Here is a 25,991-nt window from a genome sequence, read left to right as displayed (position 1 = left end):
TGCTTGTTTTCCAGTAATACCTTACTGAAAAACTGAGCTTTTGTTTTAAAGAAAACTTTTGTTCTGTTCTTCCTTTTATTCTTTACCTTGTAAGAACTTGTTTGCAGGTCTGTGTCAGGGCCTGGACCAGTAAGATCCAACAGTGGTTGAAGGTGAGGGCCCAGGACATGAACCTGAGCATAAAGCAGCTCTGGGTGAAGGGCTCGCCCTGCAGATGTTCCTGCAGAGCTGTGCCCCCACAGCCACCAGCAGCACTCTCTTGGAGCTGGCCTGTTGACTCCCAGCAGCCAAAGCCTAAGGAGAGCAGGGATGCTGTCACAGCCCTGGCAGTCAGTCACTGTAGCCTTTGACTGAAGTTAGCTTGAGTTGTTCTTTTCACTGCTAGATACATTTCAGAATAGCTGCTGGTTATTTTTGTTGTGTCAGGTGTGAAGAGAGACAGAACCTCCTCTGAGCAAGTGAAGCTCAGCTCTCCTTTCTCGGCATGTCTTCTATATCTATATTTATTTTAAAACCCCACTCATTCACCACCCCTCTCAAGCTGAACAATTATTCCTTCTATGATGAGAGAAGAAACAACACAGAGTCATAAGTTGACTTTAGTACTGACTCTGTGTCCTCACATTGTGGATAATAATAGTAGATAAACTACTTAATTACTCATGAACAATAAAGTTCTCTCCTGGAATTTTACCCCCTATCAATTGCTTACAGTCACATTTATTCACGCTAGTCTATGTGAAATAGACAGTCACAATAATTATCCCAAACACGGAAAGCATATTTCCTTTTTAAATGAGTATTTCATAATTTAGCAGTACTTTAAAAATGAATTTAACACTCAGGAAAAGTGTTGACAGCCTTAGAAATTGACTTATGTCTTTATCTACAGAGGCTACATCACTAGCACAAGTACAAGATTCTGTCATAATTCTCTAAAAATAAGCCAGCTAATTATTTGCTCTGCTCCCTCACTGGGTCTTTGATTGGGGAATGATACTGGAAGAAAGTTTTATGCTGCTTAAAGCTTCATGAAATGGAAATGCAGAGATGGAGGGGGAGAAGAAAAGATGAGTAAGAGTACTTCCTTCTTTAATTGTTTGATTTCACAAATGTTTCTGCTAAACTCCGTGGGTTTAAGAATATGCATAAAGATAACGAAATAGTTTAATGAAAGACAGAAAATCAAACAAACTAATAAATAAAAATATATTTTTTTCTTGCAATAGGCTATTATTTCTTCCCCTAAACGTATTTCCTTGCTGATGTTGAGAATAGTTGATCCACATTTTTTATTTTCTTGTTAGTCTACCTACATAAACATATTTTGTGGAAATGACGTCACAGCATTTCAAGACTCTGGAGGCAGTTAGTATAGTATTGATTATATTTGGGTTCCACTGAGTTTTCAAAGTGGCCAATTGTTGGTTTATTTTTTCAATATAAATCAGAGCAGGCCATATACTTCTTTAATTTGCGAAAACTGCCCAAAAGTTTGTGTTGCTTCCAGAAAGCAGATAAGCTGACATTATAACAAAGGCTAAAACCCTTTACTCTTTCTGTACCTCTAAAACTCTAAAACTAGTGACCTGCAGGGGAACAATCTAGTTGTCAGTCATGTAAGATTGAGCAGAACCTGAGGCTCTGTCTCTTACATGTCAAAGAATTGCCCAGCCATTACTCTACTCTACATTACTATGCCCAGACATAATATGCTGTGGTGGTAGGAGGAAGTTTCAAATCTACTGTAATGAGCAGATATTTAAAGACTTTCTTTCCCAAAAGCAAAACCCATAAGCAGTCAGATGATAACAGTTTTTATTCAGTTCCAAGTCAAGAGTAAATATACTCAAAAATAATAATAATAAAAATTGTGTATCTTAAATTCTGAAATATGTTTATAAAAATAATAAAGCTTACTGGTCTCACTTGAAAATTTGAAATCTTATTCCAATTCTGCAGAGTAATCAAAAGAAAAAAATCATTTAGGTAATTCTTTTGGCCTATGCAATTATTGCATAAAACTATGATTTATGCAAAAAATCTTCAAGCAATTAAATTTTATTAGTGTCATGTAATAAAGTAATCACAGAGATGATAACTATAGCAGTGACTTTTTTACCTAAAGCAAATAAAATAGAAGTTTTAAAAGCATCTAGAGATATATAGCTATCATTTACGAGCACAAACAGTTAATTATAATTAAGGGTCATCTGAGAATAAATATATGACTCCAACACATTTATTTCATCTTTCTTTAAACTGGCAGTGGTGCACTGGAAAATGACAACAGCAATTCTGTAAGGCATGCTGTGTGCTATGGGAGAGTTGGGAAGAGTTCTATAGTTGCAGAGGCAAAATAGCAAACTGTAAATAGGAATAGTAGTGCATATGTATATTTTTATAATGATTTTACAAGGTCACAGGGAATAATATTCTGATTTGCATATTGTAGCTTGCCAGCAAAGTAAATGAGTAAGAAATGAATGCTGTAAAGAATTTTGCTTTGTCAGGGAGAGGTTAAATCTTGAAAAATGACTTATATGTTCTGCAAGTATAGAAAAAAATGCTCATAAAACACAAATGCATGTGCAAATACATGCACAGAAAAACTGCTTTGAAGAAAATCTGTTCTCATGTAAGTGTGCATAGAACCTCTCATGTTTGATCTAATGCAAAACAGAGCCCATCATGAGCACCATATGCCTCATCTCCGGAAGTTCATGAGATCATCCTCAAAGCAGATGATGAAATATAAAGGAGTCATTTCTTATTCATGTTCATTTAAATGATAGCCACTGAATCCACACAACATGAAGGAGTATTGTCTAAATCGGGAGATGTACAACTCGGTCACTTTTACATTTTACAATTTTCCTGAGGGTCATAGTGAAACACAAATACAGGTGTGGTGATATAAATTAAAGATGTAGGTGTTTTCTCTCTTTTGTCTATTGCATAGAATAGGACTGGGTTTATATTATTGTACTGGTAAACAAAATATAAGCTTCAGTGAAAGATTTGCTCTGCTTTGCACAATCTTTGTCCGTATTGTGCTCTAAATCATGAATCCAATAGAAGTTATAAGCTTTAAATTAAGAATTGCTCTATTATACATGCAATTGTTCCTTTGTTAAAATTCAAGATTAAACATGCACAAATATTAAAATGCATATATTGTTAAACACATTATAATCCTTCAGGTTAAATAGATTTAATATGCTATTTTTAAATTTCACTGTACAGTTAGACAAAAGTTGTTAAATCTACAAAACAGGAACACTAATGAAGTTTTCTAGACAACTATTTAAAGGAGCTTGTTTCACCTTTTCCAGTGTATTTTCTCATATTTTACAGATTTCAAAAATCAGGGAAATAAATTACTTTAATATTAGGAATGTTTTGTATATTAATATAAAGACATTAAGATCACAGAAAAACAACATCCTTTTCTACTACGGTTAAGAGCTGTGTTTAAACAAATCAAATATATATATATATAGTTACTCTAACGCTATTGCTTGCAGGCTCTGTCATGCTAATTTCTCATGTTGAAAGACGAGTATGTCAGTTATTAGCTAATCAGCCAGAGGATCCTTCAAAGTGACTTTTCCCCAAAGAACACATACCAGTTGCATTTGATACATCGACGGGCTTCAAATGGCAATACACATATGGATATAAAAATAAATTTATTGGTAATAAAATTGTCAGGGAAATAAAAAGAATGTTGTATTGATAGAATACCAAATTAATTTGCAATTGTTCAAAGCTAAAAGTATTATACTGAATGAAACACTGTATGTCCTCTATGACAACATTCATTTTGCTTCAGTTCAGACTTTCCTACTGCTTATCCTGTATTATAGATTATCAGTGAAATTTTTTCATCTTCAGTCCAAATGATATGTATAAATACTAAAATTATGTAAAAGAAAAGACTACCCTAAATTCTCTAGAGTTTTTTGAATAAAACTTTGTAGAGGTAAAGAGAAGTGAAGAAACTAAATAGCACATGAGACAAAATAGTGTAAGTTGGTTCCTGGTTCCTCCTACCTTAGATTTGTTTCTACTTTGTCCTTTTGTATCTCATTCCTAAATGCATATGAAATGGAAACTTGTTTGAAAGCAAACTTAGTTGGGGTTTCTGGGCATAGCAGTATTGCAAATACCAGTGGAATCAATAATAATAATAATAATAATTCGGGAGCGTATTGGCTTTTTAAAATTTGCCTAATTCTCATCCCAGAGATACATCTATTACTATTATCAGAGATGTCATAATACCATGAAATTTCAGCAGCATTTTGCAAAGCAACAACCTTTGATCCTGTGTCTGATGCACCGAGGAAAACTCAGTGCTCTACTAGTAACTGGTCTGCCCCTGGACAAGGAAGGAAAATGGTTAGCTCTGTTTTGTACATTAATTTTCATCGCACTTGCTGCTTCAAGTCTAGAATACGTCTAGGGTGTTCAGTGGAAAGCTAGCCTTAGATCCAAATTTTGTATCAAACTTTCCTTTCTCCAGACTACTACAGTGTTTTTCAGTAAGACTTTAACATTCCTCCTGAACCATTTATTAACATAATTCTTATCTTATTGATTTCCTCTTGGATAATTCATCTGTTTGCATGTATCAGATAATTAATAACATCAGGATTCCTTTGATCATTAGAGTTCAGCTAAAAAGTTTTTAATTGTGACCACCAGAAAAACTGAAAATTAAAAACAGTGGTCATACTGATATTGCTGTACATGAAATGGTAACATTCACAGACAGGAACATGTCAGGAATAAGAAGAAAGAAACAGCTTTAGAAAACTTTAATTGTCAGGAGCCTTTAAATGAAAGTTCATAACCAAAGTTAAAAGTGTTTATGCTGTCATCATTATTTAAAAACGTTTCTCTCTTTTTGTATCTAAACATGATGTTGCTGTTTGTGCAATGTGCCAGATGGACTAAACTGGAGATACAGTTATTGCTTGTTTACAGAATAAACTTAGCAGAAACACTGTGGTGTGTTTCCGTTGCTCTGACCCTGATGTAGAGAGATTATGTTGTAGGGCATTTAAGTCATTATATTGGCCTCTTTCTTCCTCATTGAAACCAACATGTCTTTATCGCCGAGGCGATCGGCTCTGGGGCAGACGCGTTCTGCAGCGAAACGGGGGATTGAGGCGGGCAGGGCTTTTTTTCCAGCATCAAGGCCACTCGAGGCAGCCGAGGGAGCCGCCAGGACCCGGCAGCCCTTGCGAGGGAGGCTGACGAGGAGTAGGCAGAGCCAGCAACGCCCCTCTACCCTGATGTTCAAAAGCAGCCCCTAGGGAGCGCGAGCGACCAGGAGCATGGAGACCAGGATGAGCAAACAGGACGTGGCGCGTCAGAAGGGCGGGGTGCGGCGGTTTGCAGGGCAGTTTGTGCGGGAAGGGCATGCTCAGGCAGGGCAGAGTGTTCTGCCCCGCCCATAAGAACAACTCATCTAACGGCTGTCTACCACTAGCTAGGCCGCAATGGTCTACACTAGGCAGAGAGCTCTCTCTAGAAAGTCTGTAACCACCCAGACTGACTGCCAGCTCAAAAATGTGGCAGTTCGGGTCTCTGGATGCAGGGAGTGTCTGAGCCTGTTGCTGCCATCTGAGGGAGGCAGAGGCACCGTGTGCGTGAGGTGCAAGCAGGTGGATGACCTGGTTCGCCTGGTGGCAGAGCTCAAGGAGGAGGTGGAGAGGTTGAGGGCCATCAGGGAGTGTGAGCAGGAGATAGACTGGTGGAGCACCTCCCTGCAAGGCCTGAAGGAGAGGTACCGGGTGAGACACCCCAAATGGGGGTGGAACCCCAGCCCTGTCGCTGTCGGGCTGCGCTGATGGCCGCAGGCGGGTCCCTATCTCTAAGGGGAAAATGGATCCTAGCCCAGGAGCTGGCAGGGCTTATTGAGAGGGCTTTAAACTAGGTAAGAAAGGGGACGGGGCTGAAATAAGGCTTTTTAGAGGTGTGCCGGGGGAACAATGGCAAGGCCGGGGGAGAGGGCAATGGCCCAACTGAAGTGCATCTACACTAATGTACGCAGCATGGGTAACAAACAAGAGGCGCTGGAAGCCATCATGCAGCAGGCAGGCTATGACTTGGTTGCCATCACGGAAACGTGGTGGGACCACTCTCATGATCGGAGTGCTGCAATGTCTGGCTATAGGCTCTTCAGAAGGGAGAGGCAGCACAGAAGAGGTGGTGGTGTGGCTCTCTATATTGGAGAGTGTTTAGATGTTGAGGAACTTGAGGCTGGGAATGATAAGGTTGAGTCCCTGTGGGTTAGGATCAGAGGGAAGGCCAACAAGGCAAGCATCCTGGTGGGGGTCTGTTACAGACCGCCGAACCAGGATGAGGAGACTGATGAGGAGTTCTACAGGCAGCTGGCAGAAGCCGCGAAATCGTCAGCGCTTGTTCTCGTGGGGGACTTCAACTTCCCAGACATATCCTGGAAGCACAACACAGCCCAGAGAAAGCAGTCTAGGAGGTTTCTGGAGAGCGTGGAAGATAGCTTCCTGACGCAGCTGGTTAGTGAGCCTATCAGGGGAGGTGCCCTGCTAGACCTTCTGTTCACAAACAGAGAAGGACTGGTGGGAGATGTGGTGGTTGGGAGCTGTCTTGGGCAGAGTGACCACAAAATGGTTCAGTTCTCTATTCTTGGCGAGGTCAGGAAGGGGACCAGTAAAACCACTGTCTTGGACTTCCGGAGGGCTGACTTTGAGCTGTTCAGGACACTGATTGGCAGAGTCCCTTGGGAGGTGGTTCTGAAGGACAGAGGAGTCCAGGAAGGCTGGGCACTCTTCAAGAAGGAAATCTTAATGGCTCAGGAGCAGTCTGTCCCCACGTGCCCAAAGACAAGCTGGTGCGGAAGAAAACCGGCCTGGCTGAACAGAGAGTTGTGGCTTGAGCTTAGGAGAAAAAAGAGGGTTTATAATCTTTGGAATAGAGGGCGGGCCACTCAGGAGGGACTATAAGGATGTTGCGAGGCTGTGCAGGGACAAAATTAGAAAGGCCAAAGCTCATCTGGAGCTCAATCTGGCTACTGCCATTAAAGATAACAAAAATGTTTTTACAAATACAACAACACAAAAAGGAGGACTAAGGAGAATCTCCATCCTTTACTGGATGCAGGGGGAAACTTAGTTACAAGAGATGAGGAAAAGGCTGAGGTGCTTAATGCCTTCTTTGTCTCAGTATTTAGTGGCAAAACCAGTTGTTCTCTGGATACCGGGTACCCTGAGCTGGTGGAAGGGGATGGGGAGCAGGATGTGGCCCTCACTATCCATGAGGAAATGGTTGGCAACCTGCTACAGCACTTGGATGTATGCAAATCGATGGGGCCGGATGGGATCCACCTGAGGGTACTGAGAGAACTGGCGGAGGAGCTGGCCAAGCCACGTTCCATCATTTATCGGCAGTCCTGGCTATCAGGGGAGGTCCCAGTCGACTGGTGGCTAGCAAACGTGACACCCATCTACAAGAAGGGCCGGAGGGTAGACCCGGGGAACTATAGGCCTGTTAGTTTGACCTCAGTGCCAGGGAAGCTCATGGAGCAGATTATCTTGAGTGTCATCATGCAGCACTTACAGGGCAACCAGGCAATCAGGCCCAGTCAGCATGGGTTTATGAAAGGCAGGTCCTGCTTGACGAACTTGATCTCCTTCTATGACAAAGTGACGCTTAGTGGATGAGGGAAAGGCTGTGGATGTGGTCTACCTTGATTTCAGTAAGGCTTTTGACACCGTTTCCCACAACATTCTCCTCAAGAAACTGGCTGTTCGTGGCTTGGACTGGCATACACTTCATTGGGTTAAAAACTGTCTGGATAGCCAGGCCCAAAGAGTTGTGGTGAATGGAGTCAAATCCAGTTGGAGGCTGGTCACTAGTGGAGTCCCCCAGGGCTCAGTACTGAGGCCAGTCCTCTTTAATATCTTTATCGATGATCTGTATGAGGGGATTGACTGCACCCTCAGTAAGTTTGCAGATGACACCAAGTTAGGTGCGTGTGTCGATCTGCTCGAGGGTAGGAAGGCTCTGCAGGAGGATCTGGTTAGGCTGGACCGATGGGCTGAGGTCAACTGTATGAAGTTCAACAAGGCCAAGTGCCGGGTCCTGCATCTGCGGCACAACAACGCCAAGCAGAGCTACAGGCTGGGAGATGAGTGGTTGGAAAGCTGCCTGGCAGAGAAGGACCTGGGAGTACCGGTTGATAGTCGGCTGAATATGAGCCAGCAGTGTGCTCAGGTGGCCAAGAAGGCCAACAGCATCCTGGATTGTATAAGAAGCAATGTGGCCAGCAGGTCTAGGGAAGTGACTGTCCCCCTGTACTCGGCTCTGGTGAGGCCGCACCTCGAGTACTGTGTTCATTTTTGGGCCCCTGACTACAAGAAGGACATGGAGGTGCTTAAGAGAGTCCAGAGAAGGGCAACGAAGCTGGTGAGGGGTCTGGAGAACGAGTTGTACAAGGAGTGGCTGAGGGAGCTGGGATTGTTCAGCCTGGAGAAGAGGAAGCTCAGGGGAGACCTCATCGCTCTCTATAGGTACATTAAAGGAGGCTGTAGAGAGGTAGGGGTTGGTCTATTCTCCCACGTGCCTGGTGACAGGACGAGGGGGAATGGGCTAAAGTTGTGCCAGGGGAGGTTTAGGTTGGATATTAGGAAAAACTTCTTTACTGAAAGGGTTGTTAGGCATTGGAATGGGCTGCCCAGGGAAGTGGTTGAGTCACCATCCCTGGAGGTCTTTAAGAGACGTTTAGATGTTCAGCTTAGTGATATGGTTTAGTGAAGGACTTGTTAATGTTAGGTCAGAGGTTGGACTAGGTGATCTTGGAGGTCTCTTCCAACCTAGACGATTCTGTGATTCTGGTTTGTTTGTTTGTTTGTGTAGCACCATGAAGAGCTTTCTATTACAGATCATTTGTTTTAGAGTAAACCTAGCTACCTACTGGTAACATAATCTATTAAAGGGTCCCAACTCTACCAGCTTTCTCTCAGTCTCTACTTTTTACTCTGAAATTGATTCCTCTGCTGTCACATTGGTAGTAACAGAACACATCTTTTTATATTCATTGCAAATGTTGATGCTATTTAAAGTAAAATTTCAGAGAAGTCTTTGCCACATTCTTTTTCCTACTTAGCTTTCTACTGCTGAAAGTACTACTGCAAATTTATGGTAAAATTGTTAAGAATCTCAAAACAAAACTTTTAGCTGTAGGAAAGCACAATATTCTCCATCTAGGGACTGATTGATCTGTCTTGGTGCATTATTTTTCACTTTAAAAAATAGTCGTTAATTAGTAAAAGGAGCTGTCACTGGCAAAGAATGAAGGCAAATGAATCTACAAATATTAAAGAGGAAGTGGAACCTGATATACAACATGCCCAGGAAGGTGGTGAAATCACTGTCCCTGGGGGTGTTTAAGGAAAGATCGGACGTGGCAGTTAGGGACGTGGTCTAATGGGTGATATTGATGGTAGAGGGATGGTTGGACCAGATGGTCTTGGAGGTCTTTTCCAACCTTAATGATTCTATGATTCTATAAGTAACAGGAGACAGCTAATAGTACCATAGTATACTTTTCATGAGGGAGAAGCTCACTTCAATTTTCAGGTCTTTGTATTTAAGAAACTCTCCTTCAATGTCACAGAGACTGGCAGCCAAGCTGTCTAGTCCTTCTTAGAAAATCAATACCATGGGGACTTAGGGTTTTGATAGAAAAGCTACCTCTACTGTATCATACTGTTAATATTTCACAAAGAAAATAAAAACTTCTGCTAATCTATTCTGCATGTACCTAGCTGAGTTTTCATGCATGTTGTCTGTGTGCAGACTGTTCAAAAACAGCTTTGCTTGCTGGGCAGTCTCTGATGGTTTTGGGGACAGAGAAGAAGTAGGGATGAGCAGGCATGAGATCTGCCTGTATGTAGCAGCTACTGATAGAACTGATGGCACAGGCAGGGATGCTGGAGCATGCTGTGGTTGGCCAGCACAGTCATATTTGGTTGCAATGTTCACTGCTGGCAATGGCAATGGATGCAGGCAAAGCACATGCTGTCTTTGAGACCCAGTATCAGTAGGTTCCCATTCTCTTAAACAGGTCTCTAAACCTCATTATTTGGGATAAGATGGCTGTGGCTGTGACTGTGTGCAGAACCATTCTGTAGTTAGGTTCTCATATACAATTCCTCTCTGTTTCTGGAGGATTACTAGCACGAAAACATAATCAATCTTGTAAAGAAAGTAAAGGGCAAGTCCTGACTGTCTTGAAGGGTTGGTGAATGCACAGGAGTGCTTCCAGGTCTGGGCAGTCCCAAACCTTGTGCTATTAAAAACTGCTGACAGAGGGAGGGTATCCATCACAGTACTTTAGGTGCTCTTCTATCACTTCAGGCTGCATTCCAGTCTCACCAATACCAGAGATGGTACCAGAGATGGATGTAAACCTGGCTTTGTATTCCTATCAACTGCAGAATGAGATAGGAATATGTATCATTACTATACAAACACACACATACACAAATAGAAAATATTTCCATTACTATATTTACTATTGGTCTTCCTATTCCTGAGTTTATTTTTGAAGTTTTTGAGGGGAGGGAGCTGCTTTTGCAGGAAGCCTCCAATCTAAGATCAAATCCTGTGTGGGCTCTTAAAGCTGAGTTACTATTGCATTTCTTATGTGGGCAAAGGTTGAATACTTTCGCTGAGGATTAAATATTGAAACTGCAAGTAAGCAAAGAAAGGAATTGCACGGCCAGACTGCTTGGAGAATTGCATCACTGTTTCCATGGTTTATGATTTTGTATCATGAAAAGGCATGGGAACTCCTGCTGGGTATAAAATAATAAATTGTTACAACATGGAATATGGAGTGTTTTGAGTTAGCATAGGAAATGAAAGTTACTTAAAAATGAGCTCTTAGTGACAGAGATGTAGCTTTCTTTCTTTTTTTTTTCATTTGTTTGTTTCTCTTTTGCTTTGTAATACTACAAAAAGAAAAATCAGTATTAGTAATAAAATTGGATGCTATTTAAGGTGTTTAAATACTCCCATATATACAAATAATAGAATGGCATTACTTCCTTTCTTCCCTGTTGGCTGTCTGAATAGTAGTTAAATTATTCCCAACTGATATATTAGGAACTGTCCAGATGAATAACGCCAAATTTACAATGGTTTCTGAGGCAATGTAACAAATTTTTAAAGATGAACTTAATGATTTATTGTCAGCCCTGGCTACCTGTTGTGCTCAGTGCCTTTCCCCGCTATGAACTCATTTCTTGAAAAATATATACAAGCTCCATGGAAAAATGAATGATAACCATTCTACCACACAGAAATTCACCCTATAACCCCCTACTGTTCTTGCTTTTCTTTTAAATATATTATGAAGGAGTAGCAAAACATAACTATAGAGTTACTCCATTAGATGGAGTGAAAGCTAACATTAAATTTAACCTGGAAGTATATATATATATATATATATTGGAAATTTATTTTTAACCAAAGGAAAAATAGTTTTAAGTAGAATTATTTTGCTTTTCATAAGTAATTCTAAACATAACAGTGAAAAACATTTAAAATGAAAGAAATCTAACTAGAGTTGTCACGTATTGAAAACACTAATTCCTTAGAATGTAGTTTATAAAATGTATTTAACAGTTCACTCTATCATAAACACAACTGTTGAAAACCACATTAATTTTCTAGAGAGGGAAACTTGGCATTTTACCTCCTGATAAGGTTCATTTCATTAGGTCAAGCTGGAACAGAAACTATTATAGCTTTTCAGACCAAAGTTGCTGAATGAAGGAGATTGCATGCTTGCTAAATGACAGAAATAACTCTGAAAATATGTTTTTGCAAGAAATAAATTTACTGCACAGTTTCAAATCAGTGCATTTCTGTGGTTGCAATTTGTTAGACTTAGATGCTGATTAAAAAAAAAAAAGAAAAAGAAAAAAAAAAGAAAAAAGAAAACAGTAGAGGGAAGGGTAAAAGAAAGGTGATGGAGATTTCTTTTTTACCCTTCTTAGGACTAGAGACAACTGGAGGAAATTTGGAATGAGAAGAATTTCTGTAACAGCTTGCTAAGATCATTCCCAGAATACAAACATCCATTAATGAGCAAGAAAAACACTGGAAAGGACTGCAGGGTTTGCTTATATTTCAACGGTTCTTTGTAGACACCTAGGCTATTCAATGAAGTATCAACTAGACAAACCTGTAGCTGATATTCTGTGCTATCACCTTTTGAGAGAAGGAGAATTTGCTTATACCCCTTTTACATGTGTGTCTTATGCCTCAGCTATTAAATTCTTCAGTCTGAAGAGCTTTTCTAACACAGTTATGAATGACAAAAGAGAGACCTGCATATGCTCCTGTCTTAAATATTGAAGGTTCTGATTTCTCTTGCACATCAAATGGTGTCTGTAAAGCCAAAAAAAAAAAAAAAAAAAGGAGGAGGAGTATAGTGTGGCCAGGCCATCAACTGTTAGTTGTTTCTTGTATTTGAAGGAAACATACTCCCTCAAGAAGTAAAACAGAACAAATAAATAGACTTACACTTCTGCATCTGTATGTGAATTTTAAACTCTGCTAATTTTATACATAACAGTTGTTCCAGGCAGACTCTATTTACAGTATTCCTGTAGTTAGCAAGACATTGATATTCTCTGGCAATGAGTGTTTCCATAAGAAAACCTGCTATTGTGGTGCCTCATTCCAGTGCACTAGTCATATGTTATTATGCTTTTGGAACATCAGTTACATACAAGAACTGAAGTTAAAATAAATTCTAGGGGGTGTTATTATTATTATTTAAAGCTAGAAATATGAAGAAGGGCAGTATCAAAATATGCATAGTAAAAGTAGCTAATATCTAACATTCAGAACATGAGTTTGAATATCCTACATTATGGCTGAGCATGATCATAAGCTAAGACCTTTCTGCCGCATAGAAGAGAAATGGACACTGATCTTACAGGCCTGATTCTTTCCAGACATAACAACTGGCTAAATTAAAAGAAAACTAGCATCTGTAAAATGTTTGCTATGATGAGGTGAGGAAGAGATAGAGCATAACCTTTGTATTCAAGATGTATTTGATTGCATCTAGCTCCCTACATTTAATACGGCCATTGCTCTAATAGTCTTTCATTGCACAAAGATTTATTTTATTTTATTTTATTTTATTTTATTTTATTTTATTTTATTTTATTTTATTTTTTTGCAAGGACTCCAGTCCCTGCTGCTCTTATAAAATCTTAAAAAATGCATTAACACATTAAAGCAGTTTGAGCTACATGTCAGTGTGGTGTGATTGGATACAAACATGTCAATACCGAACCAAAATAGAAAAAAAGGGACAGATCACATTATAGGAGGGCACTGTATCAGAAAGCTACAATCAGTTTCATATGGGCAGTGAATTTTAGTTGTGTGCATGTATTAAGAACTGTTGAGAACTTAAATCTGTGGAAAGAGACATCTTGACAATTTAACTCATATTTTAGGTTGAATGAGTCTGGGCATTAAAATCATCATTCATATCTCACTTCTTTATATGCATATCCCGGTCTCTTGGCAGAAACATAGAAGAGGCCATACGTTTAGAATCTCACTTCTTATCTGCAGTTGTGGCAAATCTTGAATTCTAGAAACGATAGAAAATAGAAAAGTATAACTCCATGCTATCTTTTTTGCTGTTATTACATGACGATGTGGACATACCTGCTGCTCCAGTACACTGGCCTATGTTTTGTTCATGTCCTGTGTGGACACAGGCTCCCCCCAGACCCCGTGCTCCTGCATGGGCTCCTCTCCACAGGCTAACGGTCCAGCCCGGGGCCTGCTCCTGCAGGGGGTCTCCATGGGCCGCAGCCTCCTCCAGGCCACATCCACCTGCTCCACTGGGGGCTCCTCCACGGGCTGCAGCGTGGAGATCTGCTCCACAGAGATACCCATGGGCTGCAGGGGGACAGCCTGCTCCACCATGGACCCCTTGACAGCCCGCCGGGGAACTTCAGCTCCGGCACCTGGAGCACCTACTGCCCCACCTTCTTCACTGACCTTGGTGTCTGCAGGGCTGGTTCTTGCTCTTCTCTCCCAGCTGCTGTTGCCCAGGATTTTTTTTTACCTTCCTTAAATCTGCTCTCACAGAGGCGCAAATAACATCGCTTATTGGCTCGGGCCAGTGGCAGGCCCCTTTGGAGCCGGCTGAAACTGGCTCTTCTCTAACATGGGGCAGCTGCTCGACTCTTCTCACAGAGGCCACCCCTGTAGCCCCCTGCTACCAAAACCTTGTCACATAAACCCAATACATCCTGAAGGACAAATATACCTCTTATCATTCTCTTACCACATTTCTAACTGCATTTTTAGTTTTATTAACTAAAGATTTTATATTTCTTAATTGCTAAACAGAATTGCTCATCACGCTTCAAAAATCATTTTTGCCTTCCCATATTTGTTTACGTTCCAATACAGTTGTGCAGACTCAATCAAGAACTACGTTTTGATCTGAGATAAGAAAGCTATCAGAAGTTTCTACCCTGAACTTTTGAATGTGGTTTATAAACCTGGACATGGGAGCACTTAAGCTTAATGGGAACCATACTCAAATATACTACACCATAAGGGTTGAAAAAGTTTTGAGAATTATAAAAATTATTCAGATAGTTCAGAAGCTGGAGAAGGCAGTTGATGAAACAATATCAGGATGGCTGAAAATAGATGCCTATGGTATCCAGGCAGACATCTGTAAAAAGGAAGGAAGGCTTTCTGTATATATCTTTGTCACCTAAGGATAGACAAGCTATGCAGTAAGATGGGGAAAAAAAATCCTAGGACAAAGGGGGAAGTGAGCAGAGCTGAACCTTGGAGAATCAGAAGAATGTCATGATACCAAGTTAGGGAGAAAAATGGAGATATATAATATGTAGAGGTATAGTTTGCACAGATATGAAGAGAAGTACTTCATTGAATTATTCACAGAAACATAAACTATTCCACAACTTACCAGGCTTTGCAATATTAGAACTGACTCATCAACAGATCCATGGATGGTAGAGAACTATTTCAGGTGGGGCTGTGTTTGGGCATGCTTATACATTATTTGCCTTGTAATAAAATATTTGCATAGTTCCATGTGACGATTGTATTATAACATTTTTATAAATAACATTTGTTCTAAGAAGGTGGTTTGCAAGATTCTTCTATTACAAAACATATTGACCCTTTACCATTTGTTTTAAAAAATCAGTTTTGGCTCAGCCCCCATATATTGCTTCAATAATCTGGAATGACTTCCACAAAACAGTTCAAATAATCATTATCAGCAAAATGGTTAGCTCAGCTAAAATGCGACCTTTCTAATCTGTGTATTTGGATTTGGGGAAATGGGAAAGACATAGATGAAGTTAAAAAATGTTGGAATCATTTCCTAGCAATTTAATGCAAGTACAAGGATTGATAGGAAAATGAGTGCAAAACACTTTCCAGCTATACTATGCTATAAACTGAGAGAAAATATTATGATTAAGTTCAGTTTTGAAAATTTACTCTAATGATGAGAATAATGGAGACTCTCTATGGCTGAAAGTAATTTTTGCTTATAGGTATTTTGTGCATTTCTATTATACAGTTTTTATTTATTTATTTATGAATAATCTATGTCTTGTGGCGATATTGCTAAGTAAAACCAAGTAAAATACTTACTCAGCGCTTATTCCACTCTTTGGAAATTACCAGGCTATATTTTATGAAGTTGGGTACTATTAAATCCCTTTTGGTCCAGTACATAAATAATTTTATAAATGTAGTTTACATAATTTTCCTTTCTTGTCATGGAGTGACTGAATATCCTGTAATACCACTAAACTGTATTGTGTCTCATAGCAAAAAATTATTAAGCAACATTATGCTTATTTCTCCTTTAACTATTCAACAGTAAAGTGATGCTCAAGATTGCTTCAATTTAGCAGTCCTCCTGTCTGACAGGCAAATCTCAGTGGACGGACAAAAGCATATAAGGTTAAGGCACTTTCACCTATGAATACTCCCCTAATCCTCAGTGAAACTGTTAGAAGGAAAAAGCACAGAGTCAACAGGCTGTATCTAGATATTCCAGCTGTAATATATGCATCAAATCATTTATAAATGAAACAACTTGCTTCAAATTCTGTGAAAACAGCTTGACAAAGGCACCCTTTGGTTAAGAACGGATACATTTGTTTTGTACCGCTACATTTAAAAAAATAATAAAAGTATCCCAAACATTGAGTAAATCCCCAAAGTGCTATCTTTTTATTGGGAGGTAAAGGTTACTAGGGTATTTTTTCTGACAGTCCTCAGTTATGGCAGCCACAGTATTTCAATAAATAATTTTGTTACAGGAAAGAGATAAAATCTACCTTTAATTAATTCATTAATTAATGTTTAGTAATAGCCTTGAAAATAGCTCTGTATATATTTTATTTTGGTCTTTTAATTTAAGTTTTACAAAAGAAACACTTTATCAAATGCTTTCCTCCTAGCTGGAATTTTTAAAATCATCAATAGCATCAAAAACATACATAAAACTTTATTACTATTGCTTTGTTTAAGGATGTCCCATTAGAAGGCAGCAGCATCAACTTTAACAATAATAATAATAAATAATAATAATACATTTAGTTCTTACAGGAACAAGATGCTGCAGAACCCATTGTAAATGGTCTCAGAAGGAGTTGGCAAATATATACAAAAAATTATTAACTGAAAATTTAACAAACCATTGATAGATAAGAGTAGTTACAACCTGTTGCTAAACAACTGTTGAAAGTCAGTAATAGAAATGTGATTGTCGTCTAATTCAGTGTGTCCTTTCCTCTTTTCCATGTGTGAATTTTAGGTGGACAGCTTCTCAAATGTAATGACATTAAGCATAGAATCATAGAATGGTTTGTGTTGGAAGGGACCTTAAAGATCACCTAATTCCAACCCCCCTGCCATGGGTAGGGATACCTTCCACTAGACCAGGTTGCTCAAAGCCCCATCCAACCTGGCCTTGAACACTTCGATGGGGCATCCACAACTTCTCTGGGCAACCTGTTCCAGTGCCTCACCACCCTCATAGTAAAGAATTTCTTCCTCATATCTAATCTAAATTTACCCTCTTTTAGTTTAAAACCATTACTCCTTTTCCTATCACTACACTCCCTGACAGAGAATCCCTCCTCAGCTTGCTTATAGGTCCCCTTTAGGTACTGGAAGGCTGCTATGAGGTCTCCCCGGAGCCTTCTCTTCTCCAGGCTGAACAACCCCAACTCTCTCAGCCTGTCTTTGTAGGAGAGGTGCTCCAGCCTTTTGGTCATCCTTGTGGCCTGGACTCATTCTAATAATTCTGTGTCCTTCTTGTGTTGAGGACCCCAGAGCTGAAGGCAGTACTCCAGGTGGGGTCTCATGAGAGCAGAGTAGAGGGGGAGAATCACCTCCCTTAACCTGCTAGCCACACTTCTTTTGATACAGCCCAGGATATGGTTGGCTTTCTGGGCTGCAAGTGCACATTGCCAGCTCACGTCAAGCTTCTGGTCAACAAAAACCCCCAGGTATTTTCCATCAGGGCTGCTGATGGGGTCATAAATACTGACCCCTGAGGAACACCACTTGTTACTGATCTCCACCTAGACATTGAGGTGTTGACCGCAACTGTGAGTGCAACTATCCAGCCAATTCCTTACCCACTGAGTAGTCCATCTGTCAAATCCATGTCTCTCCAATTTAGAGACAAGGATATCATGGAGGACAGTGTCAAAAGCTTTGCACAAGTCCAGGTAGATGATGTCAGTTGCTCTTCCCCTATCCACGAATGCTGTAACCCCGTCATAGAAGACCACCAGATTTGTGCATCTCCCAGCTTGGTGTATTACCTAGTAATCTTTGTCAGAAGAGGTATTAGATTTTCTGCTTCCCTTACAAATTGGGGAACATCTCCCTTTTAAAGGAAAAAAATCATCATAATTGATTGTATTTCTTATAGTCAGTGATCCAAAATCATATATGCAGCTATTGATATCACTAAGGCAGCAAAACAATCATGTTTTTTAAAGTTGTCTTATCTGTGAACACTTAGATAAAACTTCTTCTAAGTGGTATTTCAGGAGGGACAAAGTGTTTTCTTAAGTTTGGTGCTTTCTAAAACAGGGATGAATATATTTTTATGCAATTTGTAATATTTGTTTGTGAGGTGAGTTATATAAATAAGGAACTAAAAAGAATGTAGCATTCCTAAGTAATATTTTTCCTACCTGAAGGTCTGTTAGATGTATTGCAAGGCACTTTTGAAATACATATTTCCTTCTCACATCTGCAAGATGTAAGACGCTCTTGCAAACCATACTCCTTTGAGTCAATGGTTGTCTGACTAATTCAGGATGTGAACTTGTATATCTGTTTAGGAGAGGAAGAAATTATTTCCATGCTAATCTAAGAATTATTTACTATATCATTTTGTGGAGGCTGACTGCACTGTCCCTTGATTACAATTAGATAGCTCCTTGACACTTTCTGTTTAAAACCTGCAATTAGCCATTGTATGTACTGAAACGTATTACAAAATTTACATGATTGAGTAAATAAGAGCTCAGCAGCAAGTTTTACAAGAAACCAAAATTTTGACCTCCACCTTGGAAAAACAACAAAATATGGGAAGGTTATCACACTTTGATAAATAAATAAATCAGTTGAATCAAGTTAGTTTTACAAATGACTTTGTATGTCCCAGGCATGATCCCCTCAGCTGATAATTTTCCTCAAATATTCTTGTCTCAAACTAGAATCTGGACTCTCACTAAAAGGAATTACAATAAAAGCCATCTTCTAGAACCCAAAAAACAAGCAGAGACAAGCAGGGTCCCTGGAACCTGCAGGGACCTAGCCTGACAAAAAGCTTAGAGGCTAAAGCTGAGATTCTGATTCTCTTGATCAAGTCAAAGTCATGAGCAATCAGATATAAGAATCTGCATTTAAGAGCATGAATTTGTCTTTATATTTCCTGAATTTGAAGCCAGTTTGATAAACAGTACTCTGCAGAGATGTTAAATAATTATGCTTCACTTAATTCACAGTGGTATTCTTAATTACTTTACTTAACAGGTTGGAGCAGTGGAAGGAGGGATGCAGATGTATTCATGAGAACTGTAATTGCCTTGGTAGAGAACTAATATCTAGATTAAGTTCACCTTGCTGTTTCCCTAGGAACTGGGAACTAAATCAAGTCTGAGCCTTGATCAACTACTTGCTTTGGGTGAGTGAATTCTGGCTACATTGTGGGTAAACATGTATGAAAAATTAATTGGTTAACTTTTGTTCTTTTGTTCTCAGATCCTTTTGAACATGAAATTTTCACTCCATTTTAAGATTAAAAAAAAAGGTGGGAAGGGAGGAGGGGACAACAAATAAGTATTACTTGCAAAGATTAGTTTGATCCAGGAAGAATTAATTGATATTTGAAGAATGAAACAAAACAAAAAAGAATCAAACCAACCAAACAAACAAAGAACCACTCTGCTTCCTAGATAAATGAGTTATTTCATGGGTCTTGTTCTTCCTGATAGTCATGCAGTCTCTGCTGTACTAATATGCACCTGATTTAATGAAGGAAACGGACTTCCTTACATAATAGTTTTTTAAAAAACTATTTTAATAGAATTTGCTACATGAGTTATTATAACAATAAACTTATTTAACTGAAGAGACCAATAGCAGTCTCCTACATGAAAAGTAAAGACTTCAGCTTGTGAATTTTAGGTTCTGCGTGGCTCACTGGATTGATAAGCTGTGAGCTCTAGGCTTTGATTAAAATGGAACTAGAATAACTTAAATAGTTAAGGCAAACTTAAACTTCTGGCTTTTTGTTGCTTTTGTGACAAGGAAGATATCTAAAACTGGCACATGGCCTATGTGTTTAAATAGAGTATGCTCAAAGGGATGAATACTGTGAAAAAGTGCTAGAAAGGATGAATCAGATTGGAGAGGGTCATGTTCAAGTCATACTCAATTGGAAGTGAATTTACCAATTAATCATGCCTGTTGCATACTGTAACTTGTAATTTTCTAGGTAATTGGAGATCTGCAAATAATAATTGCATTTTACTGTCTAGATCCTATTTATCTCCCTGGAGGAGCTTTAAATTTTGGTAGTCTGATACATCACGGTGTTTCTACCATTTGATATTCCTTTACCGCTATTAAAATTACATATTCTGATAAAAGTCAGGACAGAAACTTAATAAATAAAATTAACCAAAAGTGTCTCTGTAAAGGTAAACAAATATAAGTATCTTCCATTTTTGTATGCGATTCACTTTGAGATAGTTGTGTTTGTTTTGCCTTAAGTACTAACAGAATTTCTATAATCTGTTTTTAAGAATTTATTCATATGTGCATCTAAAGAATTATGACAAGCACCTAAGGATTATTTCATTTATAAATATACTATTGTATAGACTTTATTGTATGTGTGGCAGAATCAAATTAAAACCTTTATTCTTAGCAGTACTGAATTGATGGCAAACTTCATCTGGAGGAAAAATAAAAATAAAAAATCATGATTTGCTCCTACCTTGGTAACACTGAGAAGGGTCATTGACAAGTTCCTTAGCAAATATGCCACCTAGAGTCAGTTAGCATGCAGGCTGTAGAAGTGTGCACTCTCTTGTATTTGTGGTTGTGTTTTCTGATCTAAGAAAGAAAATTGGAATCAATGCAAATAAACCAGTAAATAAGAGTAGGATTTTTCATTATTATTATTGTTGTTGTTGTTATTTGAATAACTAGGAAGAAGGAAAAAGTATGGAACATCTGATCATAATCTGTGGAATTCTTTGCTGGAGAGATTCAATAACAGATGTTCACATTTTTTTACAAAATAAGTTTAATAGGATTGGATAATTCCAGACCTAATAAAAAATGTATTTTATGCATGATCAGATCAAGATAATCAAATTTCCTGCTTCTGGGTATAAGCAGACTGGTGCAAGAGCAAAAGAATTTACATATCTATCTCTCCTTTCATGACAGATATCTCAGAAGATACAGTCCTGGTGTTTCGTTTTATTTTGACATAAATAAGGGGGAAGGAGGCTTCCCTGTTCATAAGAAATAGTTATCAGCCTAGGATCATGGGAGAATGATTCTAGGTCCTGAATTAATTGCCTACCAAGATAATGTCATAATTTATGTTATCATACTAAAAAGAAAATAAGAAAGGTGTAGCTAAAATAATAAGAAGATTGTTAGGCAAAAAGTTACGTTTTCTTTTCATTCTACCCTTTTTAAGAAATAATTTTACAGCTTGACTAAGTGATTCACTAAACCAACATTTTACGTAGAAAATGCCATAGTGTGTATTTATCACTAATTGTGAAAGCACAATTTTTGAATTCCAGTCTATACTTTTTTTATTATTTTATATAAATATTGATAGAATAAATACAGGGCTTTATAGAAGTAGAAAGCTGCTACATTTTAAGAGTAAAAACTAAAAAAAGCAAAAAAAAAAAAAGGGGGGGGGGGAATGCTTTCTGTTATTTGCTTCTATTATACACTGTTGCTTTTCCCTGTAAAATTAGATATTGCTCATTTTGCATTTTGTTTCTTCTGATTCTTTTTTATATGTTTCATTTTTCAAATGTGGCCTCCACAAATGTAAATTCTCCTGGAGAAGAAAGACTTCAAGAAACTGCAGATTGTTACTCATATCTGGTATTTCCAAAATCATAAATTAACTGCTTTGTATCCTCATATTCTTGTCAATTCTTTAGTATGACACAGTACTTCAAGGCATAGTTTCCCTACAGCATAATCAGAAAGTGGAGAACAGTCTAAGCATCATAGTCTAAGCCATCGTTCTTAACATATTGTTTCCATTAATGTCTGATCCAACGCATTCATTACACTGGCAATCAGACTATGTCAGATTGTTTAGGTCAGTACCTCCTGCACACTGTTGATCTATGATCCACACCTGAACTTTGCTGTGAAGTGATAATTACTGATGTAGCTCACGGGACCATTCTTGCAGTACTGACAGTGGAGGCATACAGATGTGTTAGTGTGCTGCGATACACACTAACAACTAACAACTTGTAACAGTATAAACTAGTCAAAGTAGGAATGACAAAACAAAGAGAAGAATGGTCAAGCTTAAAAGTAGGGCATCCAAGCAAGATTACTGGCCCAAGCAAAATTAGCCATATTTATATTTAGAGTACTGTGATCATGATGTAATATAAACTATTTTTCTCAAAATAGAACTTTGACAGCTACTCATTATTAACCAGAGTGCTAAGGTTATTGATGCCTTCTGGGAACAAATCAATCTCTGTAGGTCTCTAAGACCATAAGAGATTTTTATGATCATCTTACTTTTCCTCCCTAGAAAACCTGTAGATTTTCACCTCCAAATTTCTGTCTTTCACAATGACATATAGTGGAAACAAGACATAAAAATGCTATTACTGAAATGTGATCGTACATTAAACATTTCAAGGGCTTAAGAGTCATATTCCCTCACAACTATAATAGTTTATTTACAGAAAAATGAGTGTCTACGTCTTTTGCAACAATTGTAAGGAAAATGTCTTCTCCTTGGATTATCATATTCTAATGGTAGTCAGTAGAATGGTGTTACTGAAGAAGAGTTTACTGGTCTCTCAATACATCTTGGATTTCTGTTCAAATTAATGCAGTGCTAGAGGAAGTAGCTGACTTTAAAAGTACCAACTCAAATCTCAGTCTGTTATTTCTTCCTTTGAGCCCAAAGGTGTTATATGTTACTCCCCCACTTCTTGCAGCTTCAGTGATGTGAAGAAATATATTTTCATATACAGAACGCAGGATCCCAATTATGTCAGTCAGCTGAGGTAGTGTAAAGTCTAGAGTTAGTTGCAAATAACAGATAATACTAAAATCAGTTTATCTCATTATACCACAAAAATATGATATGCTCCTATGCTCATAATTACATTTCTTCCTACACAGTATTCCCTGAGATCTTTTAGTGGCATCCTTCTCTGACAAAATAAAATTAGAGTGGTCAGAGATCCTACAGTATCTTTAGAGTTTTCCCATATTATTATAAAACTGTTATTATTATAAAACTGTTCTACTAAAAAGAAAAAGTTAAATGGCCCAGTTTCTGTAGGTACTACTGCTCTAATTAGATGGCAGTTCTCCAAGACTTGGGACGCTATTGCAATTAAGGTGTTGGATTTAAACATAGGAAATTTGAGTTCTTTTCTAGCTTTCCAAAACACTCTTTCTAGCCTTGTCTTCAGATTACACCATTATTATTGTTATTATTGTTATTGTTATTATTATTATTATAAATATTTATAAATTACTATATATTAATTATTATAAATAACTAATCCATACAGGTGTATGTAGAATTACATTACACATATATAAACTATAAATATTATAGTTAATGTAATCTTTATTTAGAATACATTTTTCCTTCTGACTTTCTCTTTTGTTCTTGGCTCTGCTTTTTATTTTTTTATTTTATTTTCCCCCCCTCTTTTCTATTTTATAGAATATGCTTAGGGTTCATAATGTTGTCTATACATGTTGTTTTAACACACAGGTCAAATACTGTCAAAAGTACAAAAGTATACATACTACAAGGACTTCTATACAGGCCAACGCTACAGATACTGCAATTTGTAATTTTTAAATGAAATCATTTACTTTTAATTCCAAATATTGCAAGAAAGTCCTTTGCTATATCTGTATATTTCAGAAAGTATCAAGAGATTCAACATACCCAGCTGAATTCAGATCTATTTAAATTTCTTCTTAAAATCATACTATCTGTGGGGCTCAAGAGCACAGCTGTATTTCCACAGCAGTCAATGAATGTCTAAAGTGAGCAGAAAGAACCATATGTGTGCATCTTAGTAACTTACTAAAATTTCCTGTAGAAGGAGGATGGGAAAATAGAGTAGGGGCTTTACATGTCCTGTTCTCAAATTTAAACAGAAGAGACACAGAGGAAAAAAAAAAGGGGGGGGGGGGGATGGGGGGGTTGTGGAGCTCAAAAAGAAAGAGTAAAAATGAGCAGCTTATTCAAGAGTCAAACTACAACTGTTCTTCAGTATTCACTTTTGCCCTGTGTAGCCTTGGTTCAGCACTGTAGGAGCTCTTCAGCCTTTACTGTCTGTGACCAGGCTGTGAGCTCCAACCCAGTTCAACACCTCTGTCTTGCAGGCAGTTCCTGGGTTTCCCACCTATCTCTGTGTTGTACTTCCCAGCTGAGCATTACCAGAGTGTAGCCTATTTTTATTCTTTTCCGTGCACGGCCTGTGGCTGAAAAGGAAATGGTTTCATTTATTTATTTATTTTTATGAAAGGGCAATAGCATTAAAGATGAGCCAAAACAAACCCCAAAGATTTGGCTCCTATATTTTAAGTGGAAATCAACTGTGTCCAGTTCTGTATCTAATCCCTGTGTTAAGGTCAAACGAACCCCTGCATCTGAGTCCTTCTGGGAGGTTATCCCAACCTCTAATAAAATCAGTTCTTTTTTATAAGAAGAAAAATAATATAATTCGCTCAAACAGGGAAGCAATATTGTATGAAAAAATACTCTTGGTAGACAGACATTTTACCCCAATATTACAGAAGAGATTCTTGTGACTACTGTAGAAATCCAGTTTCATGTGCTATAAGTGCAACCAGATCCGCTTACAGAGCAGAGATTCTGAAATAGGATATATTCAGTAGGACATTCAGCATTGCTGACAGTCATTGCATTGCTGAGGTGCCACAGTGTCTATTATCAATAAGTTTAGTAGTTTCCTTTGAGCAGATAGTAAATCCTGCGTGGGCTTCATCACTCTCATTCTTTTACCAAAAAATAAAAAATAAAATCCTTAAATCCTTCTCCTCTTGCTGCTGAAGAATACTTCAGGGAAAGAAGCTGGCCCTGTTATCTTCATGCACTGCAGAGTTTATTAACAAAAGAACCAATTCCTAGCACCATAGCACCTTTAAAAACTTATTAAATTACAGCAATAATTTTCTGTTAGCCATGCTACTGATCCCGTTTGGGTTTAAAGCTATGGCTCGTTATGTTTAGCATCTGCTTTATGCACACTGTTTTCTCATTATGAATAAATCAATAAATCAATTAGGGGCAGTCAGCTTTGCAGGAGGAAAACTGAAGATTATGTTAGTTAACCCATGATGTGTCAAGAAACTGTTTTCCTACTACAGGCCTGTCTAGAAAAAAAGAGAATATTGACAAGTGACAGGATTGGAAAAATAAGGCATCCCACTAAAGGGAGAGAGAGTTTGGCTAACATCTTAGTTAGATTTCCAGGATACCTATAGGCTTGATGTAAATATGCTTAGGGGTAGAGAATCTGGGAGGGGTAACCCTGACATTGTTGCTTTCAGCACCTGAATGGATGAGAAAATATAATAAGATCTTCCTCTTCTATATAGATGTCAGTTGTTACCCTCACATTTGGAGAAAGTTGATCTCAATAATAGGCCCCTGTGTTGGCCTAACAGGCCAAACTACAAGGTGTTCACTTAGCAAATTTCACCCCAAATCTAACTCATGCCAAAATATATATATATATATTTATATATATATATATATATATCACACTATATTATTTCAGCTTTTCACCATCTCTTGCAGGATTTTGGCTGTTGTGGGGATAAAACATCTTTCCTTCTACATAACTCTAAGTGAAATCTCCTGGATAAAATTAAGTTTGTATCTGGAGGGTGATCATTGCTGTAGTCTACTGTGAATTCACAGATAATGCAAACAATGTAATTCTGTGTAGCATTTCTTGGAATAACTATAATAATAATAAAATGAACAGCACATTTAGCTCCCAACCCAAGCAAGAAATCTTTAGCATCAGTTTTGACAGAACTTGCCGAGGCGACCGGCTCCGGGGCAGACGTGC

At 38.3% G+C, this 25,991-nt stretch overlaps 1 protein-coding gene across 1 annotated transcript in view; it reads left to right on the top strand.

The window, feature by feature from the left end:
- Positions 1–25,991, top strand: part of LOC310900530 (uncharacterized protein) — a gene marked incomplete at its 5' end in the record, with an annotated part of 545,595 nt that overhangs the window by 489,556 nt on the left and 30,048 nt on the right. The window contains one exon of the mRNA XM_083838654.1: positions 19,258–19,306. The remainder of the gene's footprint in view (positions 1–19,257; positions 19,307–25,991) is intronic.

Source organism: Anser anser, assembly GCF_964211835.1.
Source record: "Anser anser genome assembly, chromosome: 5".
NCBI classification, from domain to species: domain Eukaryota; kingdom Metazoa; phylum Chordata; class Aves; order Anseriformes; family Anatidae; genus Anser; species Anser anser.
The sequence above is the reverse complement of the archived record's forward strand: the minus strand, read 5'-3'. Positions and strand labels throughout refer to the sequence as shown.